Source organism: Lissotriton helveticus, chromosome 4_1 (genome assembly GCF_964261635.1).
Source record: "Lissotriton helveticus chromosome 4_1, aLisHel1.1, whole genome shotgun sequence".
Taxonomy (NCBI): Eukaryota; Metazoa; Chordata; class Amphibia; order Caudata; family Salamandridae; genus Lissotriton; species Lissotriton helveticus.
The window spans coordinates 1,149,561,492-1,149,581,503 of NC_136063.1; the positions used below are offsets into that span (position 1 = coordinate 1,149,561,492).

The window sequence follows — 20,012 nt, forward strand, 5'->3', positions numbered from 1 at the left end:
TTTTTTCAGGAATGTAACCCCAAAGTAATCAAATAGTGCTTTTTACTGCTTTGTTTTTCTTTGGATCATGGATGGTCCCGTGAGTGATAGATGAGCATTTACACTCGTGGGACCAGATTTATTAAGGACTTGCTTTGTCCTTGTGTGACACAAGTAATCACCAGACAACTCAAGTCCTTAATTGGAATTTACAAAGTCATGCAATGGGCTATTTGGAGAGCCTGGTGTGACTTTGTAAAGAAATGTAACGCAAAGCAGAGGCTTCCGCTGGGTTATCTTACAGTTTATTGTGGTAGGCATTCCATGTGTTTCCATGAATCAACCCATGGAATTTGACACAATCCCAGGTTTACTACCGGTGGTAAAACTGTGATTGAGCCAAAATGGTGCACCTACCTCAGAGAGGTGTATCAAGGAAAAATAAGCTTGTTTCTCTCTGTTACTTCCTCTTTCTATGTGTGATCCATACTGCATCACACATAAAAAAGGAAATTACCTCCCCTTCCTGCACATATGCCATCCTGCAGGTAATGTAGGCATCCTGGCAGCATGGTGCAAGCATTCCTATGTTGGCATCGGGCAGCCTCAAGTGCACCTGCATAGGTTTTAGTAAACATGCCTCAATGGGTTTAGATGCAATGTCTTATCTATTAAAATTTGTGGAAAAGACTTTGCTCAAAAAATATTGAAAGGTGTTAAGATGGATACATCTTTTAATTTCTTTTTAATGTCTCCTAACTTTTCAAACATTGAATGCGAGATGCAAAGTATAGCACACATCCACAGTGTGAAACGTTGTACATTTTGTAGGTCTAGTATTATTTGCAGGAAGGATGCACTTGCAGTAGAGAACCTATGTTAGACATCATACGCACACTTTTCTACCACGTATGTATCATATAGGGATGTATGACGTTACAACGCATACTTTTACCACGCATACCATTACAACGCGGTTTTTACCACGCATACCATTACAACGCATAGTGCTTTGGGGTGCTGGATAGTGAATAGTTTAATTTACTATTCCAACTCCAGTCCCCGTGGACACTAGGGAAGGTTATTGGATAGTAAATTAACCTATTCCCTATCCTAGAGCGCCCCCCAGCGCAATGCGTTGTAATGGTATGCGTGGTAAAAACCGCGTTGTAATGGTAGTGCGTGGTAAAAAATGCGTGGTAAAGGTTGTATACCATCATATAGACAACCTGTTTGCCCTCCATCACTAGAGGAGAGAGTAGTCGCTCTACATCTTAGTACTATGACTCTGCAATGCTCTCTTCGATAGTGCAGCACAGCAACTTTAGTTTACAGCATTTCAATAAATGTGCCCCCTGCATTTGAAACTTCGAGCACAATTCTGTTTATAGAATGAAGACATCAGGATTGTAATCAAGTCACACTAATTTGACATTACTCATTGATGCAGAATTGCTGAAAACACAATTATGCCTGCTCACATAATTAAGAGTAATATAGGAAAACAATTCTCTGTGAGAGCACATTTAGTTAAAGCGAATGGCTGCTCACACAATTGTTTATGTTCTATTACATTAAGCTCTATTTTCCTGGTTCAAAAAACATCCTTGTGTCCATTTTGGATCCAAGCTGCCTTTTATGCTAAGAAAAGAGCATTAAATGCATGGAGTAAATTGGGGGAAAATTATACCACAAAGGCACATTTAACGAGTGCAAGCGGCTGCTCATGCTGCTACTTATGTTCTCAGAGCAAAATGCATCTTCCAACCCATTTTGGATTCCAGAGGGCAGTTTTATGTTAAGAAAATAGCACTAAATGCAGAATGATGCTTCTTGCATAACTTATTGTATTCATGGGACTTTTTGGGTTATTCCAAGTTTTTATGCTACAAAAACTTATGCAATTTATGCCCACCCCTATTTATATGGTCGTTAATCAACTCATTTACTTGTGAAAAAAAAGTATTATTCATTGTCTCTGTATTTGTGTGTGATGTAAAGTGCTCTGACACCCTACACTGGTGTGTGGGTGCTAGAAAAACACATGAAATACACGTGAGAGAGGGACAATGGAGAGATGAGAGTAACTGTTGGAGGGTGATAGTGGGGGAATCAATGAAGAGCCCCACCAAAGTTTGTTGAATCCTGGTGTACTCTAAGGTCAGCATTTACCATGGTTTAAAAGCTAATACTATTGAAAATATAATGAAAAATGTGTTGTAGAATGTGCCATTTTTCCAAATTTTCATGGAGGACATCCCCCCAAACCCTCCATGTAGGGGTCAGGCTCACTCACTGCATGCGCTATGTACAATAGTGGGACTGGTCTGACAACATTTGCCAGGGCTGCTTTGGCTTTACAGTCCGACCCTGGTTGTGTTGTCTAATTATCACCCAAATGCATCTCTATTGTATTTCATTTTTATTTTGTCCCTAGCCACATCTAAAGAAATTAACTGGTGATAAATCATGGAGGTTTTTGATTGACAAACAATTTTTGATTAAGATTTCGATATTATTTTGTTCAGAAACATGTGATAAGTTGCTTTCATATTACCTCTGAGACAAAGCAGGTAGAATATAAATTCCTAATAACTGAGAAAATAGAAGGATGTTTCAATTTTCAAATAACTGATAATCCCACTCAACACCTCATGCCTTCCAATTGGGCAAAAATCTACATTTCTGTTAATTCTTAGCGAGTTATTGGACCATGATGGTGAACTAATTATTTACTACTATATAGAATTATTGAGAAGTCGACAAGCAGTAATTATAATAAGGCTTCGTAATGACTCGGGCTCATGGGATATAAACAATACCTCCTTAAAGGAGAATGGAAAAATTATGGAATTCTCAATACTAACCCAGAGTGGAAGAATCAGATTCTGATTATCATTGATCCAAAGGCATTTGGGATGAAAGGAAAAAGGTGAATGAGTTTTATAAACCCCTGACCTTCCTGGTAGGTCGCTCCCCCCGCTACAGCTCCACCTGCGCTTGTGCCCTGCATTACTGGTCTCTTTGCTGCCCATTCCTGGGCGCTATTTTTCCTCACCGTGCCCACTGTTCACTTTCCTGCAGCTGCTGCCCCTGTGGCCCCGCCCCCGTGCCCATTCGCTCTCCCCTGCCTCCCGCCTCCCGCCTCCAAGCTCCCCTTAAAATGGCGGCAGCTGCACGTGAGTAGAGCGACCCTTGACCTTCCAGGTGGGTTGCTCCCCCCCGCTGCAGCTCCACCTGCGCTTGTGCCCTGCATCCCTGGTCTCTTTGCTGCCCATTCCTGGGTGCTATTTATCCTCGCCCCCCATGCTCACTGCTCACTTTCCTGCCGCTGCTGCCCCTGCGGCCCGCCCCCGCACCCATTCGCTTTCCCCTGCCTCCCGCCTCCCAGATGCTCCTCCCTCCCAGCTCCGCTTAAAATGGCGGCAGATACGTGGTGAAGAGAGGGACCCCTGACCGTCCAGGTAGGCCGCTCCCCCTCGCGGCAGCTCCACCTTCGCTTGTGCCCTGCATCCCTGGTCTCTTTGCTGCCCATTCCTGGGTGCTATTTTTCCTCGCCCCCCTCGTGCCCACTGCTCACTTTCCCGTCGCTACTGACCCTGCGGCCCAGCCCCCCGTGCCCATTCGCTTTCCCCTGCCTCCCACCTCCCAGCTGCTCCTCCCTCCCAGCTCCCCTTAAAATGGCGGCAGCTGCGCGGTGAGGAAAGTGACCCTTGACCTTCCAGGTAGGTCTCTCCTCCCCGTTGTAGCTCCACCTGTGCTTGTCCCCTTAATCCCTGGTCTCTTTGCTGCTCATTCCTGGGTGATATTTTTCCTCGCCACCCCGTGCCCACTGCTCACTTTCCCGCCGCTGCTGCCCCTGCGACTCCGCCCCATGCCCATTCGCTTTCCCCTGCCTCCCGCCTCCCAGCTGCTCCTCCCTCTCAGCTCCCCTTAAAATGGCGGCACCTGCAAGCCCGTCTGCGCCCGTCCGCGCCTGGACCGCGCCCAGCACTAGAACCCCTGGACCCCGCGAATGCCATGACACCAGACTCCACTACAACGCCAGCAGCCTCCACGCACTCAACCATGGCCGAAACCACACCTGCTTCCAGGCCACCCCGACACGGACGCACGGACCCTTCTCCTGCCGCACCTTCAGCTTCATCTGCGACAGAACCACCAAACCTCCAAGGACTGGACCAACCACCTCCACTGCATACTCCTAAACACCCGCTCCGCGCGCAAACATGCCATCAAGCTCTGGGATCTGCTCGACACCTCCGCCCCAGACGTGGCCTTCCTGACAGAGACCTGGTGGAACAACTCCTCGGTGCCTGACATTGCCATAGCCAACCCGGACAGCTACAAGATCACCCACAGGGATCGCGCCAACGGAATCGGAGGAGGAATAGCCATTGTCCACAATTCCACCCTCAAGGTGGCCACCCACGCAGACGACACCCTCAACACCGACGAACACCTGCACTTCGGGATCCACACCGACCCCAACACCACCCTCAGAAGAACACTCATCTACAGACCCCCCGGACCCAGGGCTCAGTTCAGCGACTCCATCGCCGACCTCGCCAGCACCCACGCACTTGCCTCCAAGGACTACATCCTCCTCAGGGACCTGAACTTCCACCTCGAGAACAAAAACAACGCCAACTCCACCACCCTGATCGACAACCTCGCCAACCTCGGCCTCAAACAACTCGTCACCACACCCACCCACGCCAACGGCCACACGCTAGACACCGTCTTCTCCACAGGCACCCACTTCGCCTTCGACCAAACCACCGAACTCGACTGGACCGACCACCGCTGCATTCATTTCACCTTCAAGAAACCAACCACGCACCACCGCACCCAACAGCTGCCTCGCCGCTGCTGGAGCAAAGTCACCAAAGACCGGCTGATAACCACCCTCGCCCAGAACCCACCTACCAACCCCACCAACCCAGATGCCGCAGCCCGCAACTTCAGACAGTGGATCGACGACTGCGCCAACACCCTCGCACCGCTCACGAAACCCTTCAACAGACACGCCAACAAGAGAGTCACCTGGTTCACCGACGAGCTCCAGACCTTCAAACGTACATGCTAGAAACTGGAGAAAATATGGCTCCACGAACGCACACCGGACAACCACGCAGCCCACAAGGACACCACCCGCAGACACCAAAACCTCATCAGATTAGCCAAGAGATCCTTCTTCAAAGACCGCATGGACAACAACGCACACGACAGCAAAGAACTCTTCAGCATCATAAAAGAACTCTCCAACCCCAGCACCAACGCCAACGACATCCCAACCTCACAAGAACTGTGTGACTCACTAGCCATCTTCTTCCTCCGCAAGATCGCTGACATCCACGACAGCTTCAACACCACAACCGCCCCGACTACGCCAGACTCCACCTCCCCTGTGAACACCACCAGCATCATCCGCCCTACCTCCTGGTCCATCGTCAACGACGATGAGACACGCAAGGTCATGAACTCCATCGACTCAGGATCTCCGTCAGACCCGTGCCCACACCACTTATTCAACAAATCAGATGCAACCATTGCACCCCAACTACAGAAGGTCATCAACATCTCCTTCGAAACAGCAACATTCCCAGAAAGCAGGAAGCACGCCGAAATCAACGCCCTCCCCAAGAAGCCCAAGGCAGACCCCTAAGGACCTCAAGAACTTCCGGCCCATCTCCCTGTTCCCAGCAATGGTCATCGAGAAAATCATCAACAGGCAATTCGCCCATCACGTGGAAGACAACAACATCTTGGACCGTCCCAGTCCGGATTCAGACGAAACCACAGCATCAAGACAGCCCTCATCGCAGCCACAGACAACATAAGGCACCAATTAGACAACGGCAAAACATCAGCCCTCATCCTCCTGGACCTGTCGGCCGCCTTCGACACGGTCTGCCATTGCACTCTAAATACATGCCTCCTAGAAGCCGGAATCCAAGAGAAGGCCCTTGACTGGACCACGTCCTTCCTCTCCGGCAGAACCCAGAGCGTCCGCCTCCCACCCTTCCGATCCGAAGCCACCGACATCATCTGCGGCGTTCCCCAGGGCTCATCCCTCAGCCCGACGCTGTTCAACATCTACATGACCCCCCTCGCACAAGTGACCCGCCATCACAACCTCAACATCATCTCCTACGCCGACGACACCCAGCTCATCCTCTCCCTCACCAAGAACCCACACACTGCCAAAACCAACCTCCATGAGGGAATGAAGGCCGTCGTCAACTGGATGTGGAGCAACCGTCTGAAGCTGAACTCGGACAAGAAGGAGGTACTCATCCTCGGACCCACCCCCTCAGCCTGGAACAACTCCTGGTGGCCGACCACACTGGGAACAGCACCAACACCCACTGACGATGCACACAACCTTTGGATTCATCCTCAACTCCTCCCTCTCCATGGCTAAGCAGGTCAACGCCGTCTCCTCCTCCGGCTACAACACCCTCCGCATGCTCCGCAGGATCTACAAGTGGATCCCGACCGAAACAAGAAGAACGGTGACACAGGCCTTTGTCAGCAGCAGACTGGACTACGGCAACGCACTCTATGCAGGAATCCCAGCCAAACACCTACGACGACTACAACGCATCCAAAATGCCTCCGCCCGACTGATCGTCAACGTCCCCCACCGCAGCCACATCACCCCCCCACTTGGGAAACCACACTGGCTCCCCATCAACAAGAGGATCACCTTCAAGCTCCTCACCCACGCACACAAAGCACTCCACAATGCGGGACCAGCCTACCTTAACAGCAGACTCAGCTTCTACACCCCCACCCGCCAGCTCCGCTCCACCAGCCTTGCCCTCGCTGCTGTCCCCCGCATCCAACGAAAGACCTCCGGTGGCAGATACTTCTCCTACCTCGCCGCCAAGACCTGGAACACCCTCCCTACCCACATACAGCAGACCCAAGACCTACTCGCCTTAAGAAGACTCCTCAATACCTGGCTCTTCGAGCAGTAGCAGCAACCCCCCTCCCCTCAGCGCCTTGAGACCCTCAAGGGTAAGTAGCGTGCTCTACAAGTACTCTGATTGATTGATTGATTGATTGATAAAAATCAGGATATTTCACATGCAACGTCCTTTGAGATATGTGCTGCCAATTTGGTCAGACTATCTGTTCGTCCTTTAATTCAGCGACATTCTATATATCAACAAAGCAGAAAAATGTGACCATGGTCAGTGATGCTCACTTTTGAAGCCAGTCAAATAATCATGGTATTTTCAGACTTGAATAGAATTAGATAGATATTTATAATTGGATAGTGTCTACCTAAACTCATCTCAAGAAACCTGACTGTTCACATTTTTAAAGCCCAATCATTGGAACTTAATGCCTAAAAGAAGATGCCTGACTAAGGTTGAAGTACTTCTTTCATTGACCATCTAACCCTACTCTCATTAATTCAGCAAAGACAACATTGTTGTCATGCTTTTTTTTTAGAAGGAGACAATTATCCACTTGTATGTTGTGCTGAAGCTCTGAAAAGAAGGAAGAGATGAAATATCCCCTTGGTGAACCAATGGTGGGTTGTTCTAGGAACTCATCCTCTCCTGGGGCATGATCTACTCAGCACTTATGTCCATTAGATTTTTGTAGGACGACTGGACTCCCACTGTTGGCCACATAATGTGTATACCATCCATGAAGCTTGCTATAGCCTACACTTGATCCTACAGCCTGCTCGCTTACACACCCTTGAATGAGCCTCCATTGAGCCCCTGAGAATGGGGGCTCTGCTTGCCACTAACAGCAGCATCTTTGGGCATAGTATGCTCAGACATTGTTTCACTCTCTGCTGCACAGACAATAAATAAGCAACAGTTGTCAGTGTGTTCACAAGAGGTTGCAACAAATGGCCTCATGCACCACGAAACAGGCCCTCCAGCTGAACATATAAGAATGATCTGAGATATATTTGCAAACTATTTTGAAGTTTTCACGCCAACCATACATGTAGTGCTTAGTCCATATGAGGTCAATGAACCTTATGATCATTAAGGGCCCAATTCACAAAGGTAAACTTAGACCTGAAGTCTATCTTTAGACCTGGGAAGTCTGGATTTAGACCTGAAGTCTACATTTAAACCCGAAGTCTATATTTAGACCTGCAGCCTCAGTTTAGACCTGAGTCTAAACTTAAACTTCAGGTCTAAAGTTAGACTTCTAGTCTAAACTTAGTCTTCAGGTCTAAGTTTACCTTTTTGAATCAGGCCCTCAGAAATTTAGGCTTTATGCTAAAGCGTTAACAAAAAAAAGAACGCTGCCATCTGCTAAAGACATTTAGACTAACTGCAATGTGGGTTGGAGTCGGTGACTTGAAGTGACCAGATTGTTCCTGATTTATTGAAACTTTAAGTGAATACAAGTTTTTTTCAGTGATATCAGGCAATACCTGCCATAAAGTTTTTCCAATACCAGTGTGCCCAGCAGGCCGTGGAAAACTGACCTTACACACCAAAGCAGTCACTCTTTAGGGCATATGGAATCTTTAAAACAAGTTTGAAGTAATAACAGCTCATCATGTCCTCATAGAGTAATAAACAGCAGCTTTGTAGAAAAGTGAAACTACATTTATCACAAGGTCTTTCTTCTTTAACCACAAGGAATGTGACAAAATATGCAGAGGCGCTCATGTTAAGGCATTGTATTGATTTCCAGGTTCTAAGCGTCCTAGTTAAATTAAATAAACCATCTGCACCGGTAAATAATTAGCTGCTAGGAAAGGAAAGTCTCTGTAATATGTTCTTGATGAAGATAAGGAGAAACATATAGTCAAGGTAGGCTGGTAAATTAATTTGGGTCATAGAGGTGCCATATTAAGTCATTGTCTGTGCAATAAAACTGTAATTGCATTGAAGGTGTGTGAAAGGGCCAACAATTGGTGTAAACATATGAAAGTCGTACTCACGGCTGTTTAAACGGAAAAGTAACTCAGTGATCTACAAACAGCAACTTAGAAAGATGTAAAGGAAATAGAAGCTTACTGATTAAAGCTACACGAGTCGCCGATTAAAGATTTAATGTAATTGGAGAGAAAATTCATGGCTTGCAGGCACTGAAAAAACATAACCTCACACAACATCGGAAAGATTTTATTATAGGAACACTGTGAGCACGTGTTCGGAGCTGCAATAAACCAGGACAATAAATTAGAGAAATACTGAATCCGCTGCTGAGCTATGACCAGTTTTATTTTTCAACAGCCAAGATACATCATGTACGCCATCTACATAGCTTGGCAGACGAATATAAAAATTAATGCGAGGAGAATAAAAAATCCTTGCTTGGGAGCCTTTGCCCACATCCGATCTCAAGCTCCAATTCTATATTTAAAAGTTCTTTGGGGGAAACGCTGGAATTGTATCCAATGGTCGTGGGTCCAGCAGCTGATTTTTTCCAAGTTCATAAACATGTAAAAAAATAAGTAGGATATAAACAAAGAATAAGAAAACACACCTGTTCAAGCGTAGAAATTAGTAAGAACAGACAGTGAGAGGAGCAGCGTCCTATTGTATCGATTCCTCGTTGTATGCTGTACAAGGAAACACAGCCTGCAGTATAATCTTGGTAGTTAAAATGTGCCCCTATAGTACATTGTTTAGAGCCACTTCACGGATAAAATTATACTCGTACATTACTACGATGTAAAGTTTCACATTCCACATTTGATGGCTAAATTACAGAGAACTTAACATTAAAAAAACTGTTTTCTACCTTACATATTGCTTTTTAAAATGACTATACAGAAAAACAATCCTGCTAATAGTAAGGAGGCTTCGTCAATGTTAATTTACGTCACTGCAGGAATCAAAGTCCTTGCATCCGGATTTTTGCTAAATACCGTTTTTTAATTAAATAATCACTGGAAATATTAGTGGATGTGGCTTATAAGTGAAAGTGTTGCTTCAGTTACTGGAGTTTAAGTACTCAGGGGCAGATTTACAAACCCCTTGCGCCACTTTTGCGTCATTTTTAGCAAGGAAAAAGTGATGCAAAAGTGGTGCAAGGGGCTTGCAAATCTGCCCTTCAATACCTAACTCTGCAAGAACTCTTTCACACACCTATACACAGTAAACCACACAACAAACTTAACCTGCATTTCAAGATACACTAACAGAGTAAAGGTAGAAAAAAGAAAACATTGCTGCATAAACGTGGTGGACTTTCACTATGCAATTAAAAATAAATAAAAACTACACGTAGCAGTGTCCGGTTAACTTGCATGGAATTCTGTATAATGGTTCATTATGATAACAATCCAAGAAGGCTCACGTGTTGCTTCTAAATGAGGCGGTCAGCTTGGAACAGTAAAATAATGCTACACTTTGGATAATACCCTTCGAAATGGCTACTTGATTTAGAAGCAGTGGCCACGCATGATGTAGTAGACTGCAAATGAAATCAAAAGCATTAAACAAGCAGCTTTGTATCATTGCTCAAGGAACTGCAGGATGCTTAAAAAGATAGTTTTTCCCTGTGTAAATTAGTTCACAATTACTCTGCAGCCATAGAATTGCATTATTCCACTGTCTGTCAATCTATCTGTCTATCTGTCTGTCTGTCTGTCTGTCTGTCTGTCTGTCTGTCTGTCTGTCTGTCTATCTATCTATCTATCTATCTATCTATCTATCTGTCTGTCTGTCGGTCTATCTATCTCATATATATATATCAATATATTTAAAAAAAATATTTTCACTTACAAAAACAAAGGTTAGAAGGAAATTATAGTTAGGTTGATGTTGATGTCGATGTTATAGTTATGCTTATAGCATAGCTATAACTGCTGAATCTCTCTGGGTTTGTGTGTGTGGATAAAACGTCAACCTAACTATAATGTTCCTGTAACCTTAGTTTTTTTTGTGTGAATTTCCATGTTTTTTTTACATAAAGTAATATACAATTACTGTACATTAAAATAAGCATGGCCACGCACGGCCTGGCCTGTGGCCAACCCCCCCACATGCACCCAACCCCACGTTGCACACAGTCTTTGGCCATGTGGGGTGGGGTTTAGTAAGTAAGTGGTTTTTTTCTTACTTGGGATTTGGACCCGCAGATCCATCGCCGATTCACAGTAAGGTTGTGTAGAGCACCATGGTAGATTTGCGGATCTGTGCTTAAGACTCCCTTTCAGAAAAACTGTGGCAATTTTTAGCCTATGAGAGATCCCTTAGAGAACACTCCATATGTCCTATGGGGTCAGGATTAGGGCTGGGCGTAGGTGGCGTAGTGCCACTACGCAGAATTTTGGGAAAAAAATGTGTGGAAAATGAGCGCACGTCCTGAGGGTCCGTGTGCCCCGGACAGGGGTCCCTCGTGCCTGGGTAGGCACCCCGATCTCCACGGCCTGGCTGGGTTGAGAAGCAGGGACCGGCCCGGGGCCTGGGTTTGGGTCAGGGCCTGGGGTGTGGGAGCTCCCATCCTGTGGCCTGCCAAGTGTCCATCTGCCCGGGACAAGGGTCCCTGGTGCAGAGCCCTGGAGACCTGTAGGGCTCCATGGGTCCCGGGCAGTCCTACCCCGGACGTCTGGGCCCCAGGAGTGCCTGTGGGCCTCCCCGTGCCTGAGGCCCTGTGTGGGGTCTCCGTGCCCTTCCGAGCCCTGCAACCCCCAAGCCCTGCAGTCCCCGAACCCTGCAACCCCGAGCCGTGCAGCCCGAGCCCTGCAAGGGCAGGCAGGAGCCCTCCCGCGAAGGCTCAGAGCAGGCAGATTGGCGTTATTTCGGTCCCGGCCATCTGGTTGCACCTCTCCCCTCGGCCATCTGGTCGCTTTCCAATGGGCCGACCAGATGGCCGGGCCAGCCTGGAAGCCCCGATGAGGGCTCATTTGCCTCCCGGATCCCAGCCAGGGCTCCAGAAGGTCAGGCGCGTTCGTGCCTAGGGTCCCCTGAGCCTCGTGGTGCTCACAGGTTCCCAGAAAGAGGGGTAGCCTTCCTACGAATTACTAGGGGCAGGGTATGCCGGGACACCCCTCCCGGGCTGGCGGTTCTCTGCCGGGGACCAGATGGGCAATGCCCGGACAACGCCTCCCTAGGCGTCAGGGGCCCCCCTCTCCGGCCCACGGCATGGTAAAGTGCCCGGGATGGGCTCCATGGTTCCCAGGCAGTCCTCCCCCAGGCGTCCGGACACAAGAGCTCCAGTGGTCCTCCCTGTGCCTGAGGCCCAGCCGGGGTCCCCGAGCCCCCGAGCCCTGCGTGGGCAGGCGGGAACCCTAACACGAAGGCTCGGGTGGGGCAGATTGGCATTATTTTGGTCCCGGCCATCTGGTTGCACCTCTACCCTTGGCCATCTGGTCTCACGCAATGCTTTCCAATGGGGCGACCAGATAGCCGGGCTGCCCTGGAAGTCTCGATGAGGGTTCATTTGTCTCCCGGATCCTGGCCAGTGCTCCAGGAGGTCGGGCACGTTCGCGCCTAGGGTCCCCTGAGCCTTGTGATGCACATGGGTTCCCAGAAAGAGGGGTAGCCTTCCTCCGGATTACTAGGGGCAGGGTATGCCACCCCCCCAGGCTGCTGGTTCTCTGCCAGGGACCAGATGGGCTATGCCCGGACATCATCTCCCGAGGCGTCCGGGGCTCCCTCCTCTGGCCCACGGCATGGCAATGTGTCTGGTTCCCGGGCAATCCTCCCCGGGCGTCCGGGCCCGAGAGCTCCGGTGGTCCTTCCCCAGGCTTGAGACCCAGCCGGGGTCCCCGGCCCCCCAGGAAGCAGAGCCCCCAAGCCCTGCATGGGCAGGTGGGAACCCTACTGCGAAGGCTCAGGTGGGCAGATGGGAGTCCTTTCGTTCCCGGCGATCTGGTTGCACTTCTCCCCTCAGCCATCTGGTCACAGCAAGGCTTTCCAATGGGATGACCAGATGGCCATGCCAGCCTGGAAGTCCCGATGAGGGATTATTTGCTTCACAGATCCTAGCTAGGGCTCCAGCAGGTCAAACACATCCAGGCCTAGGGTCCCCTCTGTCACTCAGTGCGCACGGGTTCCCAGAAAGAGGGGTAGCCTTCCACTGGATTACTAAGGGCAGGGTATGCCGGGACACCCCTCCCGGGCTGACAGTCCCTACCAGGGACCTGATGGGCTGTGCCCATACAACACGCCCCCAGGTGTCCGGGGCTCCCTCCTCCGGCCCACGGCATGGCAGAGTGCCAGGGATGGGCTCCATGGGTCCCGGGCAGTCCTCCCCCATGCCTGAGGCCCAGCTGGGGTCTCCGAGCCCCAGGGTCCCCTCCGTCACTCGGCGCGCACGGGTACCCAGAAATGGGGGTAGCCTTCCTCCGGATTACTAGGGGCACGGTATGCCGGGTCACCTCTTTTGGGCTGGTGGTTCTCTTCCAGGGGATCTGATCGGCTATGCCAGAACATCACCTCCCGAGGCTCCCTCCTCTGGCTAACGTCATGGCAATGTGCCCGGTTCCTGGCCAGTCCTCCCCCAGACCTGAGATCTCCGGTGGTCCTTCCCTGGGTTTAAGGCCCAGCCGGGGTCCCCGGGCCCCTGGGAAGCGGTGCCCCCGAGCCCTGCATGGGCAGGCGGGAACCCTAACGTGAAGGCTCAGGTTGGGCAGATGGGAGTCCTTTCTGTCCCGGCCATCTGGTCGCACCTCTCCCCTCGGCCTTCTTGTCACACGCAATGCTTTCCAATTGGGCTACCAGATGGCCATGCCGGCCTGGAAGTCCCAATGAGGGCTTATTTGCCTCCTGGATCCCAGCCGGTGCTCTAGGAGGTCGGACACATCCGGGCCTAGGGTCCCTTCCTTCAGTCGGTGCGCACGGGTACCCAGAAAGAGGGGTAGCCTTTCTCCGGAATACTAGGGGCTAGGTATGCCAGGACACCCCTTCCGGCTGGTGGTTCCCTGCCGGGGACCAGATGGGCTGTGCCCGAGCAACACCCCCCAGGCACCTGGGGCTCCCTCCTTTGGTCCGCAGCATGGCAGAGGGCCCGGGATGGGCTCCATGGGTACCTGGCAGTCCTCACCCGGGTGTGCAGACCTCGAAAGCTCCTGCGGGCCTCTCCGTGCCTGATGCCCAGCCGGGGTCTCCGAGCACCTGGGAAGCCGAGCCACTCCCAGATTTGCTAGGGCAGGCGGAAGCCTTACCGGGAAGGCTTGGCTGGGGGGCAGTCAGATGGGAATCCTTTTGGGCCCGGCCATTTGGTTGCACCTGTCCCCTCGGCCATCTGGTCGCACGCAATGCTTTCCAATGGGGTGACCAAATGGCTGGGCTGCCAGGAAATCCCGATGAGGGCTCAATCGTCTCCCCAATCCCAGCCATCGCTCCAGGAGGTCGGGCGGGTTCGCGCCCAGGGTCCCCTCCATCACTCAGTGTGCACGGGTTCCCAGAAAGAGGGGTAGCCTCCCACCAGATTACTAAGGGCAGGGTATGCCGGGACACCCCATCTGGGCTGGCAGTTACCTGCTGGGGACCAGATGGGCTGTGCCCAGGCAACACACCCACAGGCATCCGGGGCTCCCTCCTCTGACCCGCGGTATAGCAGAGTGCCCGGGACGGGCTTCATGGGTTACGGGCAATCCTCCCCCGTGACTAAGACCCAGCCGGGGTCTCCGAGCCCCATGGTCCCTTCCATCACCTGGTGCGCACAGGTACCCAGAAAGAGGGGTAGCCTTCCTCCTGATTACTAGGGTCCAGGTACTCTGGGACTCCTCCCGACCTAGCTGTCCTCAGCCGGCAGCTGGACGGGCCAGGATGCCACCCCAGACCTGGGTACGTCCTCAGTCCGGGTGCCTGGGATGGTGTCCGGCGGGCCCGGGGAGGCTTCCCTTGTGGCTTAGGGCCTGGGAGCCCTGCTGGGCCCCATCCCCCAGCCTGCCGCACTGCCAAAGGCCCTGGACGAGGTTTCATTGTGCCTGGGGAGCCCTGCCTTGCTTGGCTGGGTTCAGGAGGTCTGGCCGGGGCCCCTGAGGGCCCTGGGGAGGGCGGCCTCCGTACCCTGGGTTCGGATCTCGGTTCTGCCATGTGGCAGGGTGCCCGGGATGGGGCCCGAAGGGCCCAGAGACACATCCTCTGTGCCTCCGAGCCTGGGAGCTCTGGCTGGGTCCAGGGGCCCTGTCGGGCCCCGGGTCGGGTGGTCCATCCCTTGGCCCTGTCCCCCGGCCTGCTGCTCAACCAAGGGTCCAGGACAGGGGTCTGCCAGTCCCGTGCAGGCCTCGCCTGCTTGTCAAGGTGTTCGCGGGCCACAGATCGGAGGGCCCGTAGGGTTCCCTTTGCAGCCTCAATGGCTGGGGCCCAGCTGGGGCCCCGGGCCTCCGGTCCCCCATGCCCCTGCGCCCGCTCACTCTTTCGTTGGGGCCCAGAGCAACCAAATGGCTTCCCTTTTCGTGCCCGCCCATCTGGTCGCACCTTTCCCTGGAAGTCCCGATGAGGGTCCATTTGCCTCCCCGATCCCAGCGAGGGCTCCAGGAGGTCGGGTTCTTTTGCGCCTTGCGTTTCCTCTGTCACCTCGTGTGCACGGATTACAAGAAAGTGGGGTAATTTTCCTCCGGATTACTGGGGAGAGGGTCAGTCAGACCTCCGTGAGGTCCGGAGATTCTGAAACAGGGGAAGGCAGAACTCGTGCCCGCCTGCTGGGGCCCTCAAGGGTCCGAATACGCACCTCCCTCCCAGCCCCATCATGATGGTCCTTTTTCTCTATGAGTTTGCTCAGTCAGACCTCCGTGAAGTCCGGCGATGCTGAGACAGGGGGAAGGCAGCACCCGGGCCCACCCGCCGGGCCCCCGGGTATGCACCTGCCTCTCAGCCCCTTCTCGATGGTCCTTTTTCTCAGAGTCTGCTTGCCCCGGGAGCAGGCAGGGACGCAAAGCCAGCATACCCCCTGCGCAGTGTGGCCTGCCAGGGGATGCCCCAGCCGCACTCTGATCGATTGGGCACCCTCGATCCGTTTAGGGATGGACTGCTTGGCCAGCCTCGGTTGTTGTTTCGAGCAAAGCGCTTCCTCCCCGCATGGACCGTCTGATTCGAGGGCCTGCCGCATGGCAGGCAACCCTACCCAGCAGAGCGAAGGCCGAGTGGCTTCTGCAGCTCGTACCCCTCAGTGGTCTGACCCGAGCGGAAGGGGTCAGGTGGTGCCAGGCCCTCGGATGCTGCTGCCTGGCAGGTCCAAAGTCCCCCGGCACCACGCCGTCACCCCTCTCTGCCCAGCACATTTCCACAGCAGCTCGGAACGACCATTTTGAGGGGTGCTGCCGCCACCAAGCTCTGGCACCCCTGCGTCTCGCTCAGACTGCGCCTCGGCCTGCCTATTTCTCCCGGGAATACGACTGGGCTGCTGGTGCCCAAGCGACCGCACCTCTCCACACCCCTCCAGCGAGCCATTCTACCCAGGCGGGTGTGCTCCTTGCCATGGCAGGCTCCCGAGAGATGGAGTGGTGCGTGAAGGTTGCCGGTTGGGGAGATGGGCCCTCGGCTCCCATCCTGTCAGCAGGTGTGGCTACCTGGTTGATCCTGACAGTAGCATATGTTTGTCTCAAAGATTAAGCCATGCACGTGTAAGTACACATGACCGGTACAGTGGAACCGCGACTGGCTCAATAAATCAGTTATGGTTCCTTTGATCGCTCCATCTGCTACTTGGATAACTGTAGTAATTCTAGAGCTAATACATGCCAACGAGCGCTGACCTTCCTGGATGCGTGCATTTATCAGACCAAGATCAATCCGGGTTTTCCCGGCTGCTTTGGTGACTTTACATAATCTCGGGCCAATCACACGTCCCCGTGATGGCGACAATACATTCAGATGTCTGCCCCATCAACTTTTGATGGTACTTTCTGTGCCTACCATGGTGACCACGGGTAACAGGGAATCAGGGTTCGATTCCGGAGAGGTAGCCGGAGAAACGGCTACCACATTCAAGAAAGGCAGCAGACGTGCAAATTACCCACTCCCGACTCGGGGAGGTAGTAACAAAAAATAACAATACAGGACTCTTTCGAGGCCCTGTAATTGGAATAAGTACACTTTAAATCCTTTAACGAGGATCCATTGGAGGGCAAGTCTGGTGCCAGCAGCCGTGGTAATTCCAGCTCCAATAGTGTATATTAAAGTTGATGCAGTTAAAAAGCTCGTATTTGGATCTTGGGATCGAGCTGGTGGTCCGCCGCGAGGCCAGCTACCGCCTGTCCCAGCCACTACCTCTCGGCGCCCCCTTGATGCTCTTGACTGAGTGTCCTGGGGGTCCAAACCGTTTACTTTGAAAAAAATAGAGTTTTCAAAGCAGACCTGTCACCTGCATACTTCAGCTAGGAATAATAGAATAGTACTCCAGTTCTATTTTGTTGGTTTTCGGAACTGGGGCCATGATTAAGAGGGATGGCCGGGGCATTCCTATTGTGCCGTTAGAGGTGAAATTTCTGGACCAGCGCAAGACGAACCAAAGCGAAAGCATTTGCCAAGAATGTTTTCATTAATCAAGAACAAAAGTCGGAGGTTCGAAGACAATCAGATATCATCTTAGTTCCGGCCATAAACTATGCCAACGATCCGGCAGTGTTATTCCAATGACCCGCCGAGCAGCTTCCGGCTAACCAAAACCAAAGTCTTTGGGTTCCGGGGGGAGAATGCTTGCAAAGCTGAAACTTAAAGAAATTGACGGAAGGGCACCACCAGGAGTACTGTAATTAGAGAGCACTTCGTACTTTACTTCTCAATTATTGCGATGGCATGAATTTGTTAAAGTATGTAATACTGTGGTTTTCTCCTATGCCTCCTCTTCCGTGTCCTCTGTGTCCTCCGGTATTGGGCTTGTTCTGGGCCGCTAATCTTCCTTTGGCTACCAGAGAAAATGAGTTTAAAATGTGTTCTTTTGGGCTTTAATATATATATACACACCAATCCTCGTTTATACATTAGTGTATACAAACGATGTCCAGGCCACTTTTCCTTAGTTCAGCTTGCGTTTATTAAGTACAGCTCACTCGACGCGTTTCGGAGAGAAAATCTCCTTGTTCAGGAATGCGAGTGTATGTTTGAATAAAGTTTATATACATCATGTGACATTTCACCAACGGTGCAACAATAGAAAACAGACTCCCTGACTGTGTACTTTCAGTGGGAGCTAGAAGGCAGACTCACGGTCTGTACTCAAAGGAGAAAGTAAATTAATTTAAACATCATTATAAACATTTTTCAACATTTTAAAAGTTTTCTGATGTTAGTGCTAAACAATTTCATCTTTGATTGATACAATCTCCACCATTGTACTAGCATTTTGGTTTTAGCGCTGAACAAAAATATACTCATGGTCGATAATGCCTCAACCTTATGAAAAAAACATTAACCCTTTCTTTTAGTAAGGTCTTATGAAGCTGCATGCCGCCCCAGTGGGCCTAAAACATTAGTGCAGAGCCTGAGGGAAAGGTAGCAGTCTGCGGGTATTCACTGGCTGCAGGTCTGGTTAAGTCATTACCAAATCTAGATTGCAGTGGTAACTCACAGATCTAGTGTACAGTTGTATCCAGCCCCAGTGGGCTAAAAATCACACAGATACAACTATGAATTAAAAAATCAAACGACCATCAAAAGAGCCGGCCCTCATTCATGCTTAAGTGTAAAAGTCCTCAATCATTTCTCCAACATATCGTGAGTTTTATTCCGTGGTGTGCCTTAAACTCTCCTACATAGTCTCATCTGGGACTTGTAATAGAGTGAAATAAAATATGGTGAGTGTATGTCTCATTCATCCATGATTCTTCCGATACACTACATACAAGTTAAAAACCTTAAGGGCAGAAACAGTAACTTTTTCAATAACATATTGAAACAGAAGACAAAAACACAGGGTTCATTTAACAAACATCTATTACTGGCTATCCTAGATGGATGGCTAGCGCTTCATTACAGTAATGGCCATCAGGTTGCATTGTGTTGTATTTCATAATGAGTCTTGATTCTAGTCTCCTCAGCTCCTGTGGACTGTCTCCTCCCCTTTCTCTCACTGGGACATGGCCAAGGACCTAGAAACTGATGAGGCTTTTATTGCTTTTATGGTGGGTGGCAATATGCCTGGCTACCGGGTATTGCCTGTCAAGATTTTTTATGGCCCTTAAGTGTTCCAAAACCCTCTTCTTGGCAGGATGGATAGTGCTGCCTATGTTAAATGTATTACACGGGCAACTCAATGCATATGCTGCATACTCAGTGTGGCATGAGAAGTGTTTAAGGGTTTGCAGTGCTTGGAAAGGTTTACTTATTTGGTATTTGAACTGTACTTACAGGGCTCACATCTCCCACAGACATAAGATCCTTGGATAGGATTTGTTTAACTCATAGTGGGGGATCAGTGTCTTACAGATCATATATTCCAAAGACTTAGGTCCACGGTATGTAATCTGATGGTATTCTTGGATGCTCTTCGCCACGTCTTCATCAGTTTTTAATACGTCCCAGAATTTGTTAATGGTTCCCCTGGCATCCCTCGACTGTAGGTTATAGTCAGTAATGAATTTTGCTGTCTCTGTACCTTTGACTAAGTCATTATCACTTCTTTCAATGATGAGCTCACATCTTTCTCTTTTGCTGACTACATCCAAGGCCATATCAATGCATTTCTTTCTGTAGCCTTTTTGCTTAAATCTTTCACACATTATCTTTGTCTCTTGTTCAAAGTCATCATTCTTGGTGCAGTTTCTTTTAGCGCGTAATAGCTCCCCAACAGGGATAGAGTTAAATAAGCTACTGGGATGAAAGCTCTGTGCGTGTAGCAGGCTGTTCCCAGCCGTTTCTTTCCTGTACAGAGCCGTTATTAGCCTGTTGTCGTCTACTTTGATTTTCAAATCTGAAAAGTCAATGGCTTCCCTTTCTATATGGCTTGTAAATTAGAGGTTAGGGTCATTGGTATTCAAAGTCTTGACAAAATCAATAGCATCTTCTACCTTACCTTCCCATACAATAAAAATATTGTCTATGTAACAGAACCACGTTTTAACCCCTGCCTGGTATTGGGAAAGGGGGCCGACCACCTGCTCCTCCCACCAGCCTAGGTACAACCTGGAAAAGCTGGTG

General features: G+C 50.5%; 1 pseudogene; it reads left to right on the top strand.

The window, feature by feature from the left end:
• Nucleotides 1–16,444: 16,444 nt before the first annotated feature.
• Nucleotides 16,445–17,561, top strand: LOC144830003 (18S ribosomal RNA; annotated as a pseudogene).
• The last annotated feature ends 2,451 nt before the right edge of the window (nt 17,562–20,012 follow it).